The sequence below is a fragment of the Syngnathoides biaculeatus genome, chromosome 12 (genome assembly GCF_019802595.1).
Source record: "Syngnathoides biaculeatus isolate LvHL_M chromosome 12, ASM1980259v1, whole genome shotgun sequence".
In the NCBI taxonomy this organism is placed as follows: Eukaryota; Metazoa; Chordata; class Actinopteri; order Syngnathiformes; family Syngnathidae; genus Syngnathoides; species Syngnathoides biaculeatus.
The window spans coordinates 16,123,319-16,146,007 of NC_084651.1; the positions used below are offsets into that span (position 1 = coordinate 16,123,319).

The following is a 22,689-nucleotide window of genomic DNA, read 5'->3' on the forward strand; positions in this document are numbered from 1 at the left end:
ACTAATCTGGTAGTCAAGTGGGAACACATCTGCAACCTGTTTGAGTTGTTGTGTTGAGCTGGTCAAGGAGTTGGATTGGACCACACATCCAACCCTTCTACCTTCTGGGCAAAGAGGCACAAAGAAGATATCAATGTTTTGTTCCTAAATTCATTAAATATGTTTGAAGTGGAGCAGCAGGGAAAGTGTTGGCCTCACAGTTCTGAGGACTGGGTTCAAATCCCTGCCCCACCTTTGTGGAGTTTGCATGTTCTCCCCGTGCCTACGTGGGTTTTCCCAAGGCACTCCGGTTTCCTCCCCCATCCCAAAAACAGACATTAATTGGAGACTCTAAATTGCCCTTAGGTGTGATTAGGAGTGCGACATTTGTCGGTCTCCATGTGCCCTGCAATTGTCTGGCAACCAGTTCAGGGTGTACCTTGCCTCCTGCCCGATAATATGCAGGCGCAGGGATGACATGCAATCTACTGACGAAGAGGGCTTCTACTTCCAGACCCACAGCACTACACCCAGGAAACACCCACACCCACCCACCCACACACACACCCCGGCTCCCTGAGTGTGGGAGGTGGGCTCCCCCCTAGACCAGGCAGAGACAAAATTGGGCCCCACAGTACCCCCCATGGGAAGAGGAGAGGAGGCAAGCGCTGAGCGACGTACGGAACAGAGAGTAAGCAGTCCCAAGGAGCAACAAAGAGGCCCCACGATCCCTAACAGCAGCCAGAGTGGAGGATCCAGGAGAACGCCAGCCGGCACCATCCCAGCATTCACAGAACATGGCGACGGAGCCTTAGGCCATGGCCTCAGGGAGGCTTAAAAGCAGGTGGTAAAGAGGGCTGATTAGTGAAAGGGAAGGGAGAGATTGAGAGGGTACAAACTCCATCCAGGCTCTAACAGTAGAACTGCAGGGCAGCTCATGACAAAAGTGACGTTTCATTTGGCCATGCTGCTCACTTGTGAGTTAGCTATGCTTATCTTCCATAACAGGGCCCATTTACCACTCCAGCATGCAGTCAGTAAACTCACGATGGCTTCACCCAAAAATGTCTCTTTGCTGGATACCCCAATTTACAGAACAAGCTCCACTTCCTGGTGTTGTGCGGACTCTGATTCTGAGGCCAATGACTGTGGTATTATTTACACACTTCAGCAATTTGACAGACAGGTGTGTTGAGGTGCAATCATCCATGTAGAGAAAAATGAGCGGAGAAAGTACACATCCTTGGCGATCCGCAGGGCTGGTGGTGTGTAATTGTGGTGGTGTCACTAGCATGAACTGCTGTATCTTCCGCGTTAGGAAGCTGTAAATCCACTGGGAGATGCCTGGCGAGACACTGAGAAGCTTGGAGAAGAGGAGTTTGGGGAGGATAGTGTTGAATCCTCAGTAGATGTCCACGAACAGGATCCTCGTGTAAGTACCTGTGCTATGAAGGTATTCTAGAATGAAGTGTAGTCCCATATTGACTGTATCATACACAGACCTGTTTGCTTAGCAGGCAAATTGCAAGGCATCCAGTAGGGGACCTGTGAAGCTCTTGAGGTGGTGCAGCATTTACCGATTTCATGACCACAGATCTAAGGTGACAGGCCGGTAATCATTCAGATCCAAGGTTGCAGGTTTCTTGGCGATTGGGACAATATTTGAAACAGGATGGTACTTCACACACTTCAAGAGCCCTTTTGAAGATCCCTGTGAAGACTGGAACGAGGTGTTCTGCATAGGCTTTGAGGCACGATGAGCTGTCAAGGTCTGGACCCACCGCTTTGTTGATCTTTTGTTTTTAGTTGGAGTCAGAGGTGTGATGGAGGTCGTTGGTGTGGCTGAGTGGGTGTGAAAGTGTCCTTTTCAAATCTGCAATGGAAGGTGTTTTAGTCGTCAGCTGGTCCTTCATGGTTCTCCGCTTGGGGGGATAGTCGCCTGTAGTTGGTTTGCGATTGTGATCCACCTCAGACTGACTTAAAGTAGAGGCATTTCCAGCTTTTCTACATAATTTCGATTTGGGATGTTCAATTCTTTTGTCACCTGGTTTCTAGTACAATTGTACAGGGCTCTGTTGACATTTTGTAAGCTGTCCGCTTTAGCTTGGCAAAGTTGCTGAAGTTTGGCAGTGAACCCAGGTTTGTTGTTATTGAACATGCAAAATATCTTTGATGGTACACACACTTCTCAGTATATTTGATTGTATATTTGAGACTGACTGTCTAACTTGGGCTTCCTCGTACTGCCCTGTTGTCGTCAGGTGCTGTGTTCGGCTGCGACAACTTGGGTAATATAACTTGTGTGCTTGTTTTTATCAATATAGTCCACAATAACCATCCAATATTAAAGTTGCCCTTCCTAACACGATCATACATTGTATAAGCCAGTAGTTTTACAATTTGGGGTGGGGGGCAGCGTTATGATAGGGGCTGCTAACTTGAACACTTTTCATTATTAAGTTACACCCAGGTGTTGGTCATGTTTTTGTTCATTTCCAAGGAATTATGTTTGGAAATTTGAGGGTTGTTGTGGCAGAAAAAAATTTCAAGCAGAGAGGGGCACTGAAAATTTCATCTCCAAAAAGAGGGATGCTGCAAAAAAATTTGTGAACCACTTGGCTAAGCTATCACCCCCCTCACTGTGTTTGATTCTTTTATGCTCATCTATTCGACATAGCCACAGTAGAGATTCAAGTTTTGAATATTCTTAGTAATTTTTAATTCATTCAATCTTGGCAGGATTGTTAAAATGACTCTTCTCCCTTGCATGTCAAAACATGACCATTTTTGGGGCCTTTTTAGTGCCACTTGAATGGATTATGATGCATGCTTGTGTTTGGTCGTCAGGAAATCCATTTTATCTTCAAGAAGCCCCCCCACCCCCACCACCACCACCACCATTCCCCACATCAATGGCCGTCATGTATACAAAAGTGACACAGTTGGAGCGCTGGGTATTTGCATGTTTTATAAATCTGCTAACACTATACTTTGGGTGGGCCTGTGTGTTTTAGTGTGCAGTGGAGCATTTATATTTTCCACTATTTTGGGAATACGATCTTGGAGGAAAGGAGATGTTCTGTGAAACCACAAAACAATCCAGTCAGAAATTAAAGAAACACACTGAATATTTGGGTGGCCCTATCGTATACAGTTATATTAACGAGGTTACGATTGTGCTTGCTTGCGTGTATATGTGTAAGAATGGCAATGCCTGTGTGAGAGCGAGAGGAAATGTGAGAAAGAGGGAATAAACAGTGAGCGAGTGCAAAAGGATTACTCCGCTCCAGGAATAGCCATCAGTTTCCACACTCCGCACCTCCTATTGACTCCAACTGGGTTTGAGCCACTCTCTGTTTGTATGGACTACGGCTCCCAGGATTACAGAAGCAGGGAATGTTGAGGACAGCAGGTGAAGTGTCATTACCTTTTTCCATGACATGGAGCTGGTGCTCTTTGCAAAGGAATCGAGGCAGTCACACAGACCTGCAATAAGAAAAGAAAGGGGACCATTGGGGGTAATAAAGAAAGAGTCATACTGTCAATTTGGCAAGCCACTCCATCCTTCATTCATAATCTAAGATGCTAGAATAAATGTTTATACATCAAGATGTATCACATTCACTGATATTGATGAAGTGACAGAGGATTACCCTTTTTTTTAATCTATGTACTTTGAGTCATGTTTTGATTCTCTGCCTTAACGATTCCCAGCCACTGTGTCATGGCACGTTATAGTGTGCCAGGAGGTTAGGTGTGCATTGGGTGACGGGCATAAACGAATTATGTGTTTACCTGGAATGATATCTGTGTTCATCTATTGTATCTGTGCCAGCAATTTATATTGACGAGCCATTGAATGGTGTTTCACAAGATGCCTGTTTAACCTGTATATCTATCTGTTTCCATTCATAAATAGAATGAGTCATACTTTTTTGCAATTTATCAGCTTTATGTTCAATTAAACCGTCTGAGAATTCACACAAAGTGCCGTATATTCGTCAGTGAACTGAGAGCAGATAGATTTTCATTATGATCGCAATGGAAAATAGATGATGACGGTTTTGGAAGAAGTGAATGGAGTTGTCCAAGTAAGTTGCATTTGGTTTGTGTTTAACCTTTGTCTGTGGTTGTAATCCTTTTTGTTGAAATAGCTCTCTTTATAGTGCAGGCATGAACTGCATGATGACAGTTTTGCAATACATGCGTGAACTGACTGTGCGTCCTGTGTACCTCAAAGTATACGTCAGAGTGGGAGTTGAGTTGAAGTACACAAATAAGTACAATAAATAAATAAATGTACACAAGTGCTCATAGACAAAACTCAAATCAAAAGTGTTGACATTCAGTACTATTTATTGTTGGAATAATTAATGTAATGGGCCATGTGGGCAAAAAAAAAAAAAAAAAACACAACCAATCACTTTCCTTGCATGAAAATGCATGAGGAGATTCAAACAAAAGAATCCTAAATTGTGAATTAGATGCAGATGAATGTATCACGACACAAAACTGAATTTATGATGTTTTGTCTCAAATCTCAAATGTTTTCATTCTACAGGGAGAAAAATGAATTGATTTCAGTTATTCTGTTACTTTTGCACAACTGCAAATTATTACTATACTCAACAAATAGCAGTAAATTTAAAAAGAAACACTAGAGAGAAATCTAAGGATGTATCAGAGGCACTGAAAATTTGGTGACGAAAAAACATCCTTTCACGATCTCTGAGGGTTACAGTAGCTTCTCTGCATGTCACTTGTTGTACAAATGAGGAAACCACTGTACAAACAAGATATGATCCCTCACTGCTCTGACTCATCGTTCTTGCTTTTATCACAGACAACACTTTCCCATGGCCGTGTCGAAAGCCATGTGCACTATAAGCAGCTTCTGGAAAAGAGGTCACAGTTTTAGCCATAGTCACGGACAATAATTGAGGATCGGCTAATGCAGCAATATCCCCATTTTTCAACTTATAGTCTAGTCTCTCAGCAAATTGATTTTACAAAGCAGTACAGGTATCCATGATCAAACAGAACACAAAATACAGCAGACCAGATAATTTCAAAAGCATCTAAAGTTTACATTGGTATTCTACAAGGCCTCATGATAACATTGCAGAACTATAAAATGGAGTAGTCGCTTACATGTGCATTAACTTAGTCCACATCACATTTTGGTACGCCACTTATAAAAATTCTAGAAATTCTAGGATTTGTTTACCCAGAGCCATAACTTCAACAATGTACCTGGTAAAAAAAAAATCACACACGATTATTGGAGCATTTAATTCCCATTGAGGAGATTATCTCAGTAGCAGCAGGTAAAGGTTTGCTATGAGCCAAATGTGAAAATTCAGCAAGAATTTACAATTCCGAATGCACATTTTTACCCACTGCAACCAAACAGTAGAAAAAGAATGTCTTGTAAATTTAACACTTCACAGAGAAAAGTCGTGTTAACAATTCTGACAATGAATTAATTAATTTTGAAAAATGAAGGGTATGCGATCAGGTTTAAAAATGGTCAAGATTTGAGACATTGTTTTGGCTTTCAGACACTGTCGGCATGACTCTTGAGAACTCAGAAAATCCCCCCTCTCCTGTCAATTAAATAAAGTACATCTACCACCTTCCTTCTCTCATGGCTCTTTTCCAGCGACCAAGATACCACACGCGTTCACGGGCTTCAGAGAAGGAGCCTCTGAGCCAGCATAATGACCACAAACCGCACCGCCAGGACACTTTTCCCTCCTTTGAAATTCAGCGAGCAACAGGCTTTTGTGGCCGCCGAATGGCGCTCCAGAAGCAATCGAAACCCCGTGACACACTCCGGTCCCCCAAATAAATGTTCCCCTCCTCGTCCTCACCCGAATGAGGAGGCTGTGAGTCAAACTGTTGTTGTGCTGGACTTCAAGCAGCTTCCCTGACCTCCACAACACAATGAGCATGGTTTTCAAACGGCAAGACACGCTGCCCAAATAATATGAATCATAATAAATTGCAGGGAAGAGCTGCAGTTTTTTTCAAGTTATGGATATAGTTTCATTGCTAATTGCACTCTATACACTTATTGTTTTTAGCCCCACATTCGAACACTCTGCAAAATTTGGGACGATGAAGACAGAACTAAACATAGTCTTAGAGAAGAGTAGTTTGGAGAGTAAATACAATATGAAAGGGGGAGGGGTATTAAAAACAAAGCCAGAAGCTTGTCTTCATCATTGAGTTATATAAGATACCGAAATCTGCACTATCACACTGTTGAAGCTGAAAGACATACCGGTACAGTAGCAAAGCAAACATTGTGCAAAAATAACAGAGCAGAGGCAGAGTTTAATGGTTCCTCATGCTCAGTCACATTATACTTGTTTGTGCTTGCACTATAGTACTTGTACTTGTACTATACTTCTATTTTTGAGGATTTCACTTCAAATTTGCATCCAGTAGCTCCTTCTTTCTCTTCACATGATATTATTTTAGTGGTCTATGACCCATTCAATTTCTGTCATTCAAATTTAGTTGACACAAACATGATTTAACGACAGTCCCATTGTGTCGCCGATCTGGTAATAAACATATTACAGATTCTCTTAAACAGGCATTTGTGCACATGTGAATAAAAATGGTAAAAATTGTGAGGCTAAGTGTGCGTGGCTATTTTTGATTTTGTTAGCTCTTGACATAGATAAAGAAGATGGAAAAATGTGAAGGTTTAGAATTTCACCCCAATAAATGCAACTTCCCAAATGACCTGAAGTGTTTGTTTTTAGGGATGCGTGTGTGTGTGCGCGCGTGTTTGTGTGGATACTTGTGTTTCAGAGAGCCAGCGAAAGAGACGCCACAGAGGCCAGGCTGTAATGGGCCAGCTCAGTTTGTTTGCGCAGCCACCCTGCAGATCTAGCAGGACTACACATTCAATCAGAGTGGATGTGGTTTCACTTAACGCTTCAGTGTTTGCTACGATATGAGTGTTTTTTGGGCTGATGGGGCCTTAAAGTAGATAACGTATGCGTGTGTGTGTGTGTGTGTGTGTGTGTGTGTGTGTGTGTGTGTGTGTGTGTGTGTGTGGTGTGTGTGTGTGTGTGTGTCTGTCTGTGCGTGCATGCGTGTGTACGTGGGTGTGTTCTTTTGTTATCTTACAGTCATACCTGCATGTAAGGGATGCAGGCAAGAGAGATTTTGTAGTTGGGTTAAGTTGCAACCCACATTGATGTTTTGTCAACACATGGCACCGTTTGAATGTCCGTAAGAGTGCACTCATGCGTGGCAATTTCTGCTGTGATTGGACACACTCGACACCTTAAGTCAAAAGATTGTTCGACTGGTGTGCATCCTGGCCCCAAAACATTTCGAAAAAAATTGCCTTGGCTTGGTGCAGGTGCTCATGACTGACACGTGCAATAGACACGGAGTGTAATCAATGTTAACGTTTTGCCTGACATTGTTCATTTTCTATACCGCCTGTCCTCATTACGATCATGAGTTAACTGGAGTCTAACCCACCTGACTTCGGACTATTGGCGGAGTGCACCTTCATCATCAGTCAATCGCAGACTACTGTAGCAAGCATGGCATTGCCAACGAAGTTGACACAGACTTCTCATGGCTATAAACAACATTCTTTGATACTGCCCCACAGTGAGATGGTCTTAGTGGCTCCTAAAACTAATTAACAGCTATCCTCGAAGTCTGGACTCACAACTGTTCTGCGCCTCTCACCATGGGCAACTCCAGAGTCGAAGAGAGTCCAACCCCTCTCAAGAGGACTGGTACCAGTGCTTTGTCTGGTCCCTCACCTTGGACCTTTTTGACATGGGTGACCCTACTAGGGGCGTGAAGCCCCAGACAACTTAGTTCCTCAGATCTTTGGTACACACAAACCTCTCAAGGAGCGGAGTATATAATAATGAGAAGATGAAGAAAAAAGAAAGATAAATAAAATAAAACTAAAAATCATGATAGCCTTCAGAATAATTTCGACTTAGTCACAATTTCAGTAAAGTTACGAATTTGCAGTGCCATGTGTCAAAGGGATAGATCTTGGAAACAGAAGCATAAATCAGTGTAGTTCAGCGGGTGACAGAAAGCAATGCTAACCACATCAAAGCAAGCTACAGAACAACTGGCCCAGTGTGAGCCCACTAATGTATATGTGTAGAACTATACCACTACACCTTCAGAAGAACTCTAATGAGTAATTAGAGTAATAATGTTAATAATTGAGTTCACTTCTGGGGTGCCATGCCCAATGTTGTAAGGCACTTAATGGTGGACTTCCATTAAGCCCTAGACATCAGTTGATGAGCGTTTGTATGTGTTGAATTTTAGCTGATTCCCACATTTTCCACAGCCACCAATGATCGATCACTCTACATGTAAAAAAAAACCCAGTGTCAAATTACTTTTCTATAAATGGTATATAATTAAAGACCATGAAGAAGTAACTTAAGAAAAAAAAATTAAGTAATGTTATACTCGTAGACTGTGTTGCCTATCCCCTAAAGAATATCAATGGTTATACTGAGTTAACAGGTTTTGAAGACTGTTCTCCTCCCCACAGCTTACACCCAAGACTGATGAGCAGAGGAAAATGAATGAATCTAGCTCAAAAAATTTCCACAATCAAATCAAATGCATCTTCTTACACATTGTTGCACTTTGCTTCCTCTAAGCTTCCTTTAAAACTGTTGAGTTACAACGCTAATCATCCACAGTAACTATGATGATGGCAGTCATTCAATAAACATGAAGGTCAAAAGTCAAAAGATGAAGGTATGCCACCCGGCACAAGCAATAGACTTGGGCTGAGATACAACGATGCTGTGACAGACATACAATATTAATTTTTTTATTTTGCTACTTCACTGAATGGCTGATGAAGCTGGACAAAGATGACAAGTAAAGAAAGACATTTCAATGGTCCGGCTGTCTTTGGTTCAATCGTTTTCCAGGTTTAAAGTCCCTTGCCATACGAAAACTATTACAAGTTCATGTTACTTTCCATTTCAGCTCAGATGAAAATCACTCTGGCATCAGCAGCGACCATTTCACTAAAGGAAATGTGGTTGCTTTGTGTTCAACAGTTTGTAGCTTACACATGCAGCCGCTTGAACTGAACTTGCATGTGCTTCTTTTTAAAGAGACATTTTGATGAACAGACTCAGTGATTGTCTTCCAAAACTCCCATGGTGTCCTTCTTCCTACTGGCCAAGCCTGCCTCCTTCTTCTAAAGTTACAGTTGTCTATCTTTAACATCTGCAAGGAAAATTAGACCCTTGAAAAGATTTGCAATCTTTCAGATTGGACAAAGAACCCCAGTGACTTTCATAGTAAATTACCTATATCAGTGTATATATATCTTTGCTATATCCGCCACTGCTAGCTTTTGCCCTCAGTGAGTATTCATTATGAAAACTCTTGAATTTCAGCACTGCAACTATTACGATAAAGACTTCAAGGTGGAAATCTAGAGCAGAGGCCATTTTGTTTCTTCAATGGGACGTAATGGAGGCCATTGAGGGATGCCTGGACAGGAAACCAGGGGCCATTGGGGGTCGTTAACAGGCGTCACTGATTCCCTTCTGCACTCATCTGTAGAGAAACTAGAGCCTTCCAGCTGACAACACAGCATCTCCACATATACACAACTGGTCAGAGATTGGTTGGTAATAGCTGAGGAATGATGATTGTCCCCCATAGTCAAGTTACACAGGAAACCTTCACAGAAGGGAGTGGGGGAGGGAGAGTGTCAAACACTTGGTGCAGGTCAGCTCAAATCAAAACTCAACAGGAGTTTTATATTTGAGAAAGTGTTTTGCTAAACAAAATTAATCAGAGTTAAAATACCCCCTGTTTGATGTAAAAAAAAAAAAATAGCTTGAAAAATTAAATGTAAACACAGTAAAAACCCTGTTCTACTTGAAGGTTGTAAGTTATTGATTCAAACAACACAGTGCTCATTAATCACAGGCCTAACATAATCAGATACTGCTCTCACTAAACTTGTGCATTAATCAAAGTGAAGTCACTCTTTTCATGTACAGTATACGCTTCTTGTCACAGATATATTGAAAACCAGCCCAGATGCAGAGAGAGACGACTACGGTGGAGAATAACTTCACAAACGTGTGTCATACTGAGATAGACAAGTTCACTGTCCATTGCGCAAAGCACTTTCGTTCAGAGCAAAAGCAATGATGGTGATACCATAAACAAGTCATTCCTTTTGAGACAGCACTCTTTCCTCCCCCAACCACATATATCCTCCCATTATTTGTGTTTCACCAAAGTATGTCTCCATCTGTTGGCACTCTCCTGACCATTAAAGTAAAGTAAAGACCTCCCCAAATATTGGAGCGCAATCTGTTGGCTACCTTGCTAGCATGGCAAAAGTCGATTTGGTCAGCACAACAGCTCTGTTTTCTTTTGTGTTATTATAAACTATTTTTGTGGAGAGTTGAAAAAACATGCAGTAAGTTCCGCACACGCCCTGGTCTACCACTGAGTCAAAATTTGGGGCAGTGGGAGGTGGGTGCCGGGAGATAGCTGTCTAGAGTCCCTGAATTTGATTAATTGTATACAAATATAGTATGTGTCATAATATACATATTACTAAAGGCATTCCCCATGTTTCTACATTGAGAAACATTTATTATTTAACCAAATAAACAGACGGTGAATCTCAGTAGTCAGTAGCCATTCACAGTATGGCGGAAAATGCTTAAGGGGAAAAAAGCTAAAACCGAAATACTTGTAAGACAAGAAGATATTGAAACATTCACCAATGCTTTCAAAGAACATGATTTTTATGAATGAATTGCTTGAGGGGGAGACCAAACCTATCCATGTTGAATGTCAAAATGATTTACAGTCCAGTAACTCATTCTCCAAATTTCTCTTATGTTGATGTCAAGATACATTCACCTTTATTAGACCACCCTCTGAAATACAATCTTAGCCATACAAATACAACTAGGTCCAAACCATTGGTGAGAGATAAATCTGAACATGAAACCTGCTGTGTCAACAGGCTTTGAGGGGTCACTGATATAGGGGACTTATTCTTAATGCCTTTGTTGCAACAGCAAACATGAAGTCAGACAATGATAAGAACTTGAAAAGCATTTTTTTGGATAAAACAGCTGACTAAGATTTTAAATCCTGAACCAGCAATGATGCAGTAGCTACGAAAGGAAAGCAAAAGGGAGCGAGGCTTGACAAATTTGATTTCGCTGTCCACTGAAATGTTGCAACAAATAAGCCTACAGTATATTCTAGAAGACTTTTTCTGTCCTTGTGCTATATTTGGAAGCTCACTGGGACTCCTTGTTAGTCCCACCTCATTCGAGAAAGGCCATCTCACCATGGGTGGCTTTTGACTCACTCAGTGAGCTAATGGGCTATATTTTTCAGTTATGACAGACAGTGCCATTGATTGATCGGGCCAGGATGTTTCTGTGACGTCTACCTGTAAAGATTTTAAATCTTAGTCATTTAAAAAAGATCATTGACAATAAAAATCTCATCCATCATTGATCTGTCTACCAATCATCAATAATCTTGAACGACAAACTAAAAACCTCACACAATCAAGCGTAATCTGACATAGCACCCAGATTGGCCTTTGAGAAGTAGTAATGGGTCCCATACCCAAATAGAAAACAAGAAGTTAGGCTAGCTGATTGTAGTTCTGTTCAGTCCAATGCATCGTCAGCTCTTTTCAAAATCATTTCTTTAGGGATGAGACTCGGAGGGCACATCATTTCCTTTCAGACTTTTCATCCTAGCTTTCCCAGCTTGCTCTTCTGTGTGAAAGGTAGCTTTTCAAAATAGGGAGTTGAAGGCAATCTGCAAATGTTCTGCCGAGAGACGTAATATCAGAAGCAGAACGGGATCCACGTATAAAGCTAAACCTCGATTATTGCTTCTCCAGACTGGTGACGATGTTGCTACACATCTTATTATCTGAATGCTGTGAGAAAGTACACTATGGACAGAGACATTTCCCATTTTAGTTCTGACTGAAAGGAACAGACAAACATATGCCAGCTGTCAAAGCAGCGTCATTGAGGGTTAGAAATAAACACACAACTAAAGGAGTTGGTCTTTCATTTCTGAAGTCCATCTCACAACTCATTTCCTGATTGGCCAGGACTATGTTACAGCATAAAGACCGTGGTTAAGACCTCCTGGGTGTTGACACCATACACGATTCACAATTGTAAATACTGAAGATCTTCAACATTAACGAACATTTTCCCAAGCAGATCAGGACACACCACCGGATAATTTGTCAGGATAATCTTTGGGGACATCAATCAGATAAGAAGGGTGACATTGATTGGAAAGGGAATATTTTTCCATTTGGCAAGATTATTTTTTCGTTTGTGTTCCTCTGCAGCCGCCAATTCTGGTTAAAGGAATGTTTGCAACAATTTTAAAGGAATTAAAAGCGCAATGTCCATTTGACTAAATCTCAGTGAATTAGAATTTGAGTAAGATCTTTTGCTTGTTTGTTTTTCTTACTATACTGTTTCGTACATCTCTTTGTTAAAAGTGGACCTCATGCTAAATTCTAAAAAAAATTAAAAAAAATCATCATTCAAACAAATACCTTAAATTTACAGAAATTTTATTTTATGTTATCTTCAGATGAGTTGTCCTGATTCTAAAATGGAGAATAACACTCGAGTAAATTATAGTAAAGCTTTGCGAACATGTGCTAGCTTCAATAAGAGTGCGAATGTACAGGCTCACACACACACACACACACACACGCGCATGCACACAAACAAAGCAGCTGGTGGAAAGCTGTACGCCTCAAACACTGATAGAGCTCCATTACTTTAATATGAAAATTAGAACCACGTGAAATTTCTCCCATGGTTGAAACATACAGCAGCTGGCAACCGCACTGTATGGCAGCCTGTCGATCCAGTTGTGTTTTTTTCTCTCCCCTCCTCCCGCAACTCTCGATCAGGCACTTCAAGGTCTGCCAACCATAACACAGTTGGCACAGCATCTGCCCCCGATCACTGCCGTGCACGCTAGTGTTGTTTTTCTTCTTTTTTTCTTGTTTTTTCCATCATCTGTTTATTTAGCTTTTTCGTGTCTTTTCCGAATGGAAATTTTGAGGTTGACTGATGTTGCCTGTTCCTAGTGAACAGTTGTACATACAAAGGGTAAGATGAGGGATAGGCAGAGGTTTGGAGTGAGACAGTAACAAGTCACAAGGGGAAATACAATTTTAAGCAGCAGTGAGGGGGTTTCAGAAAAGCTCCCACATGTTCTTTATTTCAGCTGGGGTTGGGATTCAAATGGAGCAAGGCGAGCGCTGGCTCAAACCTATCCAATGCACAAGTACTGACAAATACACTAAAACACGTACTCTATATTAATGGTCCTTGTCTATCAAACACCATTATGGTCTATAAAGCAATCCAGCCCAGAGTACTATGAACCTTCCTGTCATTGTGTTTACATTTCATTTCATGGGCAAAAATGCATATTCAATCTTGGTATATATTTGATAAGAATGAATTCCAAATTATTGCTATTTGAATTATTATTCAAGATTTCTACTGTTGTTACAGTCTAGCCAGGGTAAAGTCCTTTGGACTTGCTGCTTTGCTTTCCATTGTCAAGAGGGAAGATCGTGTAGAGATCGTGGATTCTCAATGGGTGGTACGATTAATACTAGTGGTACATAGGCTCTCTCTAGTGGTACACAAAAGAATCACTGAATTAAATACGATTAAAATTTACATTCACAACATGAAATACAATCAAATATATTCAAACAAACCTTGTAGATATGCAAAATCTTGGGCAATCTGTTTTTTTTTTTTAAGCCAGCGTAGCTCTTGTATTTTTTTTTTTTTACTTTTCCTGTACAATACAATTTCACAATAGTACAGTATTTTTTTTTGTAAAATTCAGTTAAGATTTATTTTAAGTACACTTCCGGTAAATATGCCTTTTGGAACTAAAATATTTGCCTCTGTATTTTTTTAATTTATTTTATTTTAATGGTGATGCAGCACTTGGAAAGCCAAACCCTTTTTTTAGGTAGTATTTAAATGTTTGAGAACCACTGCTCTATTGGTAAATGCCCTGGTGCTGTTTGACAGTGGAAACGATAATACAATTCCTTAATGTACGTACCACAAAACATTAACTGCTTATCATTTTTTGAGACACTCATTAAGTATGACTTCTGCAGTGGAACTTCAAACTAATCATTTTGTGACGTCATCATTATAGAACTTTAAAACAATCAAATATGTACAGGCAAGGTTTTAATTGATATTTAGACACTGTTAACAGCTCTGGAAAAATCCATCTTAACCACTGCAATAATAATACTTAAAACAATAACAACGCTCTTACTGTATGTAATAATATTTTTCCCATGGTAATCACAACTTAACACACACAGTTTATCACAAAGGCATTGCTACTGTACAGTACCTTAGCGGTAGCTTCAACGTGCACTAAGGGGAGTCACATAAAGTTTGCTGTGCGTAAATCCAATGAGTTATTTCCTAGTGTCGACGAAATCGATTGATTACTTTTTAAAATGGTTTTAAAATGATGTATTTATACGGAAGGTGAGTGTATCCAGCAAAGGTCAATAGAGTTTTATTGGAGGAATATGTATCAATACCTCAATATAGCGGATGAATCGTTATAGCCCTAATAATGATGGTTCGACACATCAGTTTTTGGACAAATGTTATGTAGTTTGTTTTATCAAAATGTAGACTGAATTCCAAGAGTACAGTATATTTTAATAGCTATAACTTTTTATTGTTTCCAGTGGCTCAACACGTGAGCTTGATATACTGTAAGCTTACAATAAGGACAGTGTTGGTGATGAAGTGTGTATGACTAAATTATTGTGCTCATGAGCAGCCAATGAGACTTGCAAATTCAAATAAATGTATGTGTTGTATCATTGCTCTCACTAATTGTCAAACAAATGTTTAGTTTCTTGCTGCTGGAAGGCGATGTCGTCATGGAAACGAACATATTGCAGATAAACACAGGACGTGAAGCCCTCTTTAGTTTGTTCTGCTCTAAACATGAAAGTACTTTCATGCTGGTGGATCGGAGCAACGTGTATGTTTCTGTGTCTATGTGTGTGAGTTTGTATATGAGTGTCTAAAGAACACAGCGTCTGTTTATCATCACCCATGCACTTGTCAGCACTTTTGCTCAACCTTGACAAATCAGTGAGATCGCGCAATTATATTCTAGAGAGCATATTTAGGTTTCTCTATGTAACCTGTAGGAAAAATATTTCAGAAATATACTAAATAAATTAGAGCTATTTCAGTCTTGGCTGTTGATGTGAAAGGGCCAATTCAGAATGTCCAATTAATAAAGGTTTTTGGGACGTAGGAGAAAACCCTCACGGGCACGGGGAGAACATGCAAACTCTACACAGGCGGGGGTGGGATTGAACGCAGGTACTCAGAACTGTGAGGCCAACGCTTTATAGCTGCACCATCGTTTCGTAGGCAATCTATGAACAAATAATCATTTGCACTCACATTCACAGCTATGGGCAATTTATAGTATTCAATTAACCTACCAATGCTTGTTTTGGGGGTGCCACAGTGGATCAGCAAGAAAGCATTGGCCTCTCAGTTCTGAGGTCCTGGGTTCAATCCCGGACCCGCCCACCCATGTGGAGTTTGCATGTTCTCCCTGTGCCTGTGTGGGTTTTCTCCAGGCACTCCGATTTCCTCCTACATCCCAAAAACATGCAACATTAATTGGACACTCTAAATTCCCCCTAGGTGTGGTTGTGAGTGTGGCTGTTTGTCTCGATGTGCCCTGCGATTGGCTAGCAACCAGTTCAGGGTGTACACCGCCTCCTGCCCATTGACAACCGGGATAGGCTCCACCACTCCCGCGACCCTCGTGAAGATAAGCAGGTAAGAAAATGGATGGATGCTTGTTTTGGGGTCGTAGGAGGAAACTGAAGTACCGGGAGAAAACCCACGTCGGCACATAGAGGACAAGCAAATCCTCATACACGAAATTTGAATCTCAGTCCTCAGAACTGTGAGGCAGACCAGTCATCCATCGTCCTACTCAAATTCTGCTCCAAGGGTGGATCGAACTCACAACCTCAGCATTGCTCGACAGAATATTCTCGTATAAATACTGCCAATTCTGTCGCGATTACACGGTGTAACTAGGTTTGTTTTAGCCATAATTTGTTCAAAACGTCATTTTTTATGACAATTTCATTTTATTGACAGGACCTCCATCCAAAATACACAATTGAAGCACAATAGCAGCTGTTAACATTTCCTTAACGGTTGAAACAATGTGCAAAACGTGAAAGTCCAGTCTAGACATACTGTAAAAAGCTTGCATGTGACTAAGATTATGTACTTAATCTCACAGAAATGTCCAAAGATCACCACTAAATTGGTGGAATTATAGTCTGGACAGTCATAAACATAACTATGGAGTGTCGGATGACTGGAGTCTCCCAGGAAAAGGTATGGAACAATGGATTAATGGGTCATACATCGATCACATCAGTTCCTGGGCTCTCACGTGCTGTTTAAACGCATGCACACCCAATTAAATTGGGCCAATCATCCTGGTGACCAGTTAACAGCAGAGCACATGTGGCTGAAATGCCGTTTCGCTAGACTTCCATAGGAACACCCGACCGACTCCATGCAGCAGAGCTCTTTCAACACCTCATCATCAACGTTAGAGCCACCGAGGCATACCAGTCAAAACCCTCGGCGTGAGAAATTCATTCACCTTCACTGCAGCAAGTGCAGGCACTCAAAGTTTGCAGGCCGAGCAGCGGCACGATAGAATCAAACATTTGGATGCTTTATCTGTCTAAGTTTTGGCAGTTGTGCCGTCTGGCTCTTTTGTTTGTTAACATTGCTATGGAAATGTTGGACATAACAGTTATTATCATAACGGGAGTCATGATGAGGGAATTTCCACTGAATGAGTGCGTGTGTGTTTCAGTGTGCATACGCATGCGTGTTTCTGAAAAGAAAATGCGAGCAGAGATTGAAAAGATACGTGTGGTGATAGGGGTGGTTTGGACATGAGAATTATGCATGTTTGTACAGCCCAGTCCTCTTTATCTGACCCCTGGATTTATTTTAGGAATCATCCTGCATTTCATTCCGTGACCTACCAGGTTGTGTAAAGGAGGGCTAATATGAAACTTCAATTTTTTTTAAAAAACAAACCCAAATGCATTTCTACTTTAGTAGCTCTTATTTACTGGTCTGTGTCCACCTTATGCCAATCATTGTTTGAAATTAGTAATAAGATCTTGTGCTTATGTTACAGGAAGTCATTTCAAATCCACTTCACTGTATTTGAATGATGATGAGGTAATAATGGGGTGGGGGGGCATGTTAGATGGCTACATGTATTATACTGATCCCATAAGAGTAATTATCAAAAAAAAATCAGTATGTACATTCAGTACATAGTATGCGCAATCACTTTTCCATATGCTTGTACTCATACTTTGTGGATTTTTGACATTGTGAGCTTTGACTGATTGTTAACTCGAGGATAATTTCATGCTCCACTTCCATTGCTCCTCTGCTTCTCTGAACTCTGCAACACTGACCTTTGAAGTCACGCAGGCACTACGTCTTGGAGTAACTAGGATTTATTTTGTTGTTACAGCTTTATATTTTTCTTTTGTTGTTGTTTGTATTAGGCTTCATATGGAACTGTGCCTTTGGTTTCAGCATCCTAGTAATTATTGTAAAATCATCGACAAATTGAGGGGAAAATGTAATGAATGCACCAAGTTGTATTCATTTAATCTTCTTCTTCTTCTTTCCTTTCCCTGTACAAAAGCCTTTGTTTTCAATAACAGTTTCAAGATGACTCCTGTATGGAGAAACTAGTCGCATACAATAATCTGGTGTGATTTTGGCCCATTCATCCACACAAGCAGTCTTTAAATCATTCTGGTTCCATAGGCCTTTTTTATAGACCTTGAGTTTCAGTTCTTTTCCATAGATTTTCGATTAGATTCGAGTCAAATGATTGGATGGAGCATTCCAGCAGCTTTTTTTCTTTCTTTGTAACAAATTAAGAGTTTCCATGGTAGTATGTTTTGGATCATTATCCAACCATAATGTTCACCCTCATTTCATTTTCATCATCCTCGTAGATGGCAACAAATATCTGTCGAAATATTTTCTCAGTACATTTGCCCATTAATTCTTCATTCAATGATGTGACGTTTACCAGTATCATTAGCTGAAAAGCAGCCCCACACCATAATTTTCCCATTTCTGAGCAACACTGCTGGTGTGGTGTTTTTGGAGCAATGAGCAGTGCTATTTCTCCTCCAAATGCAGTGTGCATTATGGATTCCAAAGAGTCCAGTTTTGCTCTCATCCGACCAGATGATATTGTCCCATTATTAAACTGGCTTGTCCAAATATTGTTCAGCAAACGTTAAATGAACTTTAACGTGCTTTTTTTATTCCAGCAATGGGGTCTTGCGTGGCCATCGCGGTGGAGTACATTGCTCACTGTATGGACTCCTTTTCTTTTATCAAAACAGCAGTATCTAACAACTTTCATGTTGAATTACTTGAAGAATAGCTTCAGGGTTGGATGCAAGGAGAAAGTTATTCCCTATTTATTGTCTCCTTTGTTTTTTTGTTTTTTTTTTTTGCTATTGTATTGCACGCTGATGGTGACTACAACAGAACCCACAGACCTGTTCACACACAAGCACAAACACACACTCAGATACACACGCTAACACACACACACATCCTGCAATCAAGGGAAAGAAGGAAGGATTAGTTGGACATCAACTATGATTAATGGCAAAAAATGTACAAAAGGCAGCCAAATAAAGCATTGACTTGGCATATTGGTGCTGCTTTGAAGAGGATTTCGCTTTTTTGTTCTTCTTGTGGGCACTCCGCAAGTAAACGCACACGAAGCAGAGAGCACACTCACACAACACAACGCGGGTAGCTCCATAGACATGCAAACACAGTTCCCTGCGCAAGATACACTTTTCCATCTGTGGACAGCCTTTCACTCTGACTGAGGCCCTATAAATCAAATGGTTGGAAGAAAGAGGAACCCTGGGCTTGTGCTTAAGCATGGTTTAAAGTGGCAGCATGTGCAGATGTGTGTGTCTGTGTGTTTGTGAATGATTTAAAGTGAACTGGAGAGCCCCCTGGAAGAAACCATGGGCAGACATTCATTAATCTCTTTTTTTGCAGGCCTCTATTGGAGCAACTCAGCTAGAGTGCAGTCAAACACACCTGAGCATGTGCACGCAAAAATACACATCCTGCTGCATTACCAGGTAATAACCTGCCTCTTTACTACATTTGTGAGTGAAATGAGAGCCATGTGGAACTAAAGATTCCTAAAAGAACCGTTTTCTGCACTGTTTCATGTATCTATTACAATAATGTGGAAAGAGAAAAGTGAGTGATTTGCGTGTATGGCAGGATGTTCCCATGCTATGGAGTGTCAGGCAGCTGGCTGGCTTGTGGCCAAGCCAAACCTGTGACCAATAGAAGGAGAGCAGCCCAGTACTGAGATCTCAGTTCCTATTATACAAATCACCGGGCAAAAAAAAAAGGGAAGGAAACCTGATGAGAAGTCTTTCCTGAATAAAATTGATAGATCTGGGAAAGCAGGATAAACTGTCTAGAAATGTCCACTGTCTGTACAAAAGAAAGGCATGCTTAAAAAAAAAGCAAGAAAGCATTCCTGCCAAGTCTTTTCTTCTTCTTCTTCTTGTCCTCTCAACAGCTTATTAACCACTATCCCCATGCAAAAGGTGGTCGAGGTTAACTGGCGGAGGAGCTGCGCATCCCCTTTCGAAGCCATTTTCTGTCTCTGTTGAGAATGTTTGCATGTCGTGTGGCGATGAGTGCAGTGATGTCACACATTGGCACACTAATGCTGTGTCAGGAGAGTGGGGGCAAGAAGAGAGAAGGGTTGCCGAAGGGAGCGGGAAGAAGAGAGTGAACTGCTGAAACGCCAGCTTTTTTTTTTTCTTCCCACCACACTGTAAATTAGTATGCTGGTTCCTTGATGGAAAACATTTGGGGGGCTGCACAGAGGGGGCCTCCGAGACCCTGGAAATGCGAGAGCCGTGCTCTGTCAAGGTGGGGGAGGTTCTGGTTTTGGTGTTCTTTCAGTTGAAAGGGCTGAGGTCCCAGTAGACAAACCAGAGCCTGAGAGAGAGCAGATGAGCCCGGCTGCTTCTAATAAAGTCTCTACAAGCTCCATATTTTATGGAAAAATCAGAGGCGGTATAAACAGCCTGGCTTTGCACTCTGCTGGAGATAATTAGGTCAGAACAGTCCAATTTCCACTGTCTAATGTTGACTGTTTCTTGAAGTGGGACATGCTGCAATCTTCATGATACTCCAAGTATATTTTTTTCATCAATCCATCAGTCAGCAAGCTGCTGAGTACAATCAATTTAACCAGGGAAAAAAAACTGGTGGACATTTTGCATTGGTGTCAACCACACCATTCAAAAAGTACAATTTTTAAAGTTTATTTTTCACAAGACATTGCCTCTTTTATCTCATCATTAATCATTGATCATTCATGTTGGTCACTAATTCATTTTTTTTAAACAACCCAAAGATAATTAATGGAAATGTAACTTGCCCTTCATTGTTTTTTTTTTTTTTTTTGTCCCACCATCTGTGATTGTGCAATGATGAGGGGCGTCGTTTGATTACTCAGAATTTAAAAAAAATGGCACAGTCCCATACGCAACATCACTTTTTTTACTGTGTTCAGCACACAGAACAGTGGCTTTTGCATCAACCGGCCTCTTGACCTCACAAAACCTTATTAAGAGGTGGCATGAACTATCAAAAAACACGGTTTTGGAGGTTGCCAACAATGGTGGGATACTAAAGAGACCATGTTATTAATAGAATAGAAGCGTAAACAATTTGTCTGCTTGCAACGTCTTACATCATTCTGCCTGTTCCAGGAAGTATCTTGCTAACTAATGACGGATGGACAAACATGCATGATGCTAGTTTTTCACTTTTGTAAACAGTTTGCACATTACTGGAGATTTGTGGTTTAATGAAAAATATGTAACAACGCCTCTTTATGAAACTCATTGATAACCAATGGCAGACAAAGTTGTGCTTGACATTTTGACAACAAAATGCCACCAACCACCAACCAGGTGTCGGAAATTACCTCACAAAGTAACTGACAGTTGGCACGCATTTTTGAGCCTAGTGAAGAAAAAAAAAATTACATCCAATAAAACCTGACAACTGTGATGGTACAGATTACAATCTCCACAGCCTGCTCCTGAATGTTTCCGTACAAGTTTTTGTAGATATATGGCACTATGGTCTCAAAATATGACTTTGGGCAGTAAAATAACGATGATAATAATGAGTCTCAGTCGTACTTGTCATGTTACAAAAAAGTTCAAGGGTGGTGTGACTCTCTATTATGCACACCTAAATTTATGCCTTTCCCATAGGCCAAGCCCAACAAAGATTCAGGAAAAAGGCTCGTGGTTTAGTGTGCTGTGCCCTCACAAGGCTGTTAGTGTGAAAAACAACAGGAAACACATGTGGAGGACTCCATGCAGGGAGGAACAGAAATGCAATGGAACAGCTAGGGACCAGTCTGAGACCCAACCTGACATGGCCTGTTCCTACTGACACTTCCTTATCCGCTCCATAAGGGCAAAGGTCGGGCCAGTGGGATGCACCAAGTTGCTATCAGTGCTGAGCTCAGCTGCAGGAAGTGGCCTGGCACAGAGTGATGGATGGAAACAGAAAGAGGAAGGAATGATTGCTCCAAATGGAAAGAGCCGTCTGTGGTATTGTTTAACTTACATAACCAATGAACACTGTGGCTCGTGAGGTATTAGGGATTGCCACCTGACTGATGGAAAAAATTAAAACACAACCTTCTTGTACAATGGAAATATAAATTTCATTCCAGTTCATTTTGTTTCCAGCACTCAGCAATGGTCACAAGTTTTAGTAAGTGTATGAGATGACCGTGGCTGTAAGGTGGCTAACTGCCCCACTTTTCTCTCACGCTGCAACCGAATGGGAAGCCACAGGCATCATGTGTCATCACATTTTCTCAGCTGCCAGTAAATAAAAGGCTTCTCTAAGAAGATTTCGAAGCAGCTCTCTTGTGTACCTCAGACTCAATGTCATTAGCTAATCCTTTTCATGATCACATTACACACTGTAGGTTATCACTTACAGACTGAATATTTGGAGGCAAAAGTATGGTTTCATACCTGGAGATAGTACCATAGATTAATTTTTTGCTTTGAGGATGTTGATGGAAAAGTACAAAGAAGGTCAGAAGGAGCTACGATGTGTCTTTGGGAACCTCGGGAAAGCGTATGACAGAGTACCCAGAGAGGAACTGTCGTACTCTTTGTGGATGTCTGCAGTGACAACGAAGTATATTAGAATAATACAGGACATGTGATGGCAGCAGAACAGTGGTGAGGTGTGTTTTAGGTGTGACAGAAGAATTTAAGGTGGAGGTGGGACTCTATCAGGGATCAGCTCTGAGCCCCTTTCTGTTTGCTGTGGTAATGGGTAGTCTGACAGATGAGGTTAGACTAGAGCAGGGGTGTCCAAACTTTTTGCAAAGAGGGCCAGATTTGGTAAGGTGAAAATGTGTGGG

The 22,689-nt window shown here is 41.0% G+C and overlaps 1 long non-coding RNA gene across 1 annotated transcript in view; it reads right to left on the reverse strand.

Moving 5' to 3' along the window:
* The window catches only part of LOC133510226 (uncharacterized), an 81,819-nt gene that overhangs the window by 53,366 nt on the left and 5,764 nt on the right, over window positions 1–22,689 (reverse strand). Inside the window, exon 2 of the long non-coding RNA XR_009797552.1 lies at window positions 3,407–3,465. This is a non-coding gene — a long non-coding RNA (uncharacterized LOC133510226). The remainder of the gene's footprint in view (window positions 1–3,406; window positions 3,466–22,689) is intronic.